Here is a 2,669-nt window from a genome sequence, read left to right as displayed (position 1 = left end):
AGTGGCCTCTGCCCTCTGCTTATTCTTCTTTCTTTTTCTCTTCCTCCTCATCCTCCTCCTTCTCGTATTCCAATTCTGTAACATTCAACCTTTTGCTGGGAAGCTGCTGGACCAGGTCAATCATGTACCCCAGCTGTGTTTTCTTCTGGGAGTGCCCATGCTTGTAGGGGTGCAAGCACACGGTGAAGGGCAAGACATCCTGCAGGTGCTTCCAGTGCTGCAGAAAGTCTGAGCCACAGCAGTTGTGGCCACATCCCAGGTTCACGGGCTCCTGAAAAAAATCCTGGGCAAGGAACAGCGGACCTCTGCATGAAGCTCAGTCAAGGAGGCCACCAGGGCCATGTCTGTGCCTGGTGCCAGGTGCAGGAGCAGGGTAGATTCATGCCTGGACATGTGCAGCAGTGGGGATGGGGTGGGGTGGAGAGCTGCAGCTCTGACCTCCTGGTTGGAGGGGAAGCTGCAGTTTGTCCTCTGGTCGGCAGAGAGCACCACTACCAGGAGAGATGAAAACCTAAGGCAATTTTGGGATAGAAATGAAGAATCCAGATTGTGGCTAATCCTATGGCAAAAGCCACTTGTGTCTTCATATATATATGAACATCCTTATAAATGACACTGTGCTACTTATATATTTTACTCTTATTCTGTCCCAGGTAAGTTTCCCAAGAAAATACAGCTGCAGTCATTCGGTACAGTATGCTCAATGTGCTCATAAAAAAGATATATGTTGAAGTATTCTCTGTTTTGTGTTGTTTTGGAGGCTGTATCCAGCAGTGCTCTTGGATTACTCCTGGCTCTGCTATCCATTCTTGGGGCTCAAGGAACCATAAAGAATTCCTGGAGTCAAAGTCAGGGTGGCCACATCAAGGCAAGTGATACCTGCTATGGTATCACTCCACGCCCATATGTTGTTTGAATTATAGTTAGAAATTATATGACTTCCACTAATGACAGGATTGGTGGATGGTCTGGTCAGTGGATCTATATGAGGGAAGTTGCTTGCAGAAAATTCTGGTAAGGGAGCTGGAGAGATAGCACATAGGTAGGTCATTTGTCTTGCATGCAGAAGGACGGTAGTTCAAATTCCTACATCCCATATGATTCCCCCAAGCCTGCCAGGAGCAATTACTGAGAATCGAGCAAGAAATAACCCTTGAGCTCTGCCGGCTCTGACTCAAAAACAAAAACCAAAAACAAAACAAAAAGGTAAAAAACCAAAAACAAAACAAAAAGGTAAAAAACCAAAAACAAAACAAAAAGGTAAAAAAAATTCTGATAAATGATGTCATAGAGTCCCCAAACAACAAATATATGTTAGAGCCAGGAGACTACAACAGATAGGGCATTTTCCTGACATGCAGCCAACACAAGTTCGATCCCTGGCAGACCATATGGTTTCCTGAACACTGACACGAGTAAATTATGAGTTCAGAGCAAGGTTATATGCTTCAAAAATCAAAGTAAAACATAATTGCAAAGACTATACTTTTAGAGAACATTTCTTCAGTGTGTAACTAGAGAAGTTTCTCTGATCATGTAGGGCACCCGAAGCCATGAGGAACCAGAGCGTCCTCTTCTGAGCATGAAGCCGGGTCGAGGTGTTTAACCTGTGGCTGCCTGTGCCCATCAATGATCTTTCTTCCTTTCATCTGGAAGGGGTAAAGGGAGAAGATGCAGTCTGAGTGGTATTTAAAAAAATGCTTAAAAAATAAAACATAATTGTGGGCCCAGAGAGAAAGCACAGCGTTGTTTGCCTTGCAAGCAGCCGATCCAGGACCTAAGGTTGTTGGTTCAAATCCCGATGCCCCATATGGTTCCCCGTGCCTGCCAGGAGCTATTTCTAAGCAGACAGCCAGGAGTAACCCCTGAGCAACGCCTGGTGTGGCCCAAAAACAAAAAAAGCCCATAATTGCAAGTGTTTGTATGTCTCATTTGGTATGATTTTTTAGACTTGCTAATTCTTTTACACACTCAAAACAAGTTAAAAAAAAAGTCCTGAAAAGTCCCAGTAGTTCAAACCTGTGTCAAAAATAAAAACCCAAGGTCAGAGACAGAAAGAGAGAAATAAATTTTCTGCACAGAAGCAGGCAGGGAAACTGGGATAATTGATCATGATATCTATCCCGTTGCAAGGAGTTGATCATGGCCCGTCACAAACACAATCTTTGAGGTGCCCAGAAGGGCCAGCAACATCCAGAAACAGGCTGTTGAAAATCTCAGGGTTTCCTTCCCTCAATAAACCCAGGATCAATCAATGCAGGTTGAGGCTACTTGGGGTCTTATATCTCCTTTCAAACTTTACTAAAAAGAATTCGAGTGATATATCCCTAAGTTATGGGGTACTTTAAAATCTGAAAGTAAAGACATCAAAATGCACTTTATTTCTCTCAAAATAAATGAAAGTCCCCAGGAACAACCGCAGAGATGAGTCAGAGAGTTAGCCCAGATGATAGGACCTTTCTCTTGCAAACAGCCAATGCTGTTACAATGCTCAGCATTCCATATGAAACCCCAGGAAGTTAAAATTAATCTCACTATGCAAAGCAGCCTAGGAAAAGCCCCTAGAGAGCTGACCCAAAGTTTTTGTTTGACGATTTGAAATATGTTTGTGTTGTTTTCTTGCCTTAAGTATAAATACAATATTAAACCTCCTTTATTCACTTAAATGC

General features: G+C 43.2%; 1 non-coding gene across 1 annotated transcript; it reads left to right on the top strand.

Annotated features, from left to right (window-relative positions):
• The first annotated feature begins 1,476 nt into the window (after window positions 1-1,476).
• On the top strand, window positions 1,477-1,687 carry LOC126000528 (small nucleolar RNA U3). The gene has a single exon (XR_007492781.1). It is a non-coding gene; the product is annotated as a small nucleolar RNA U3 (small nucleolar RNA).
• Window positions 1,688-2,669: the final 982 nt, after the last annotated feature.

The sequence above is a fragment of the Suncus etruscus genome, assembly GCF_024139225.1.
Source record: "Suncus etruscus isolate mSunEtr1 chromosome X unlocalized genomic scaffold, mSunEtr1.pri.cur SUPER_X_unloc_1, whole genome shotgun sequence".
In the NCBI taxonomy this organism is placed as follows: Eukaryota; Metazoa; Chordata; class Mammalia; order Eulipotyphla; family Soricidae; genus Suncus; species Suncus etruscus.
The sequence above is the reverse complement of the archived record's forward strand: the minus strand, read 5'-3'. Positions and strand labels throughout refer to the sequence as shown.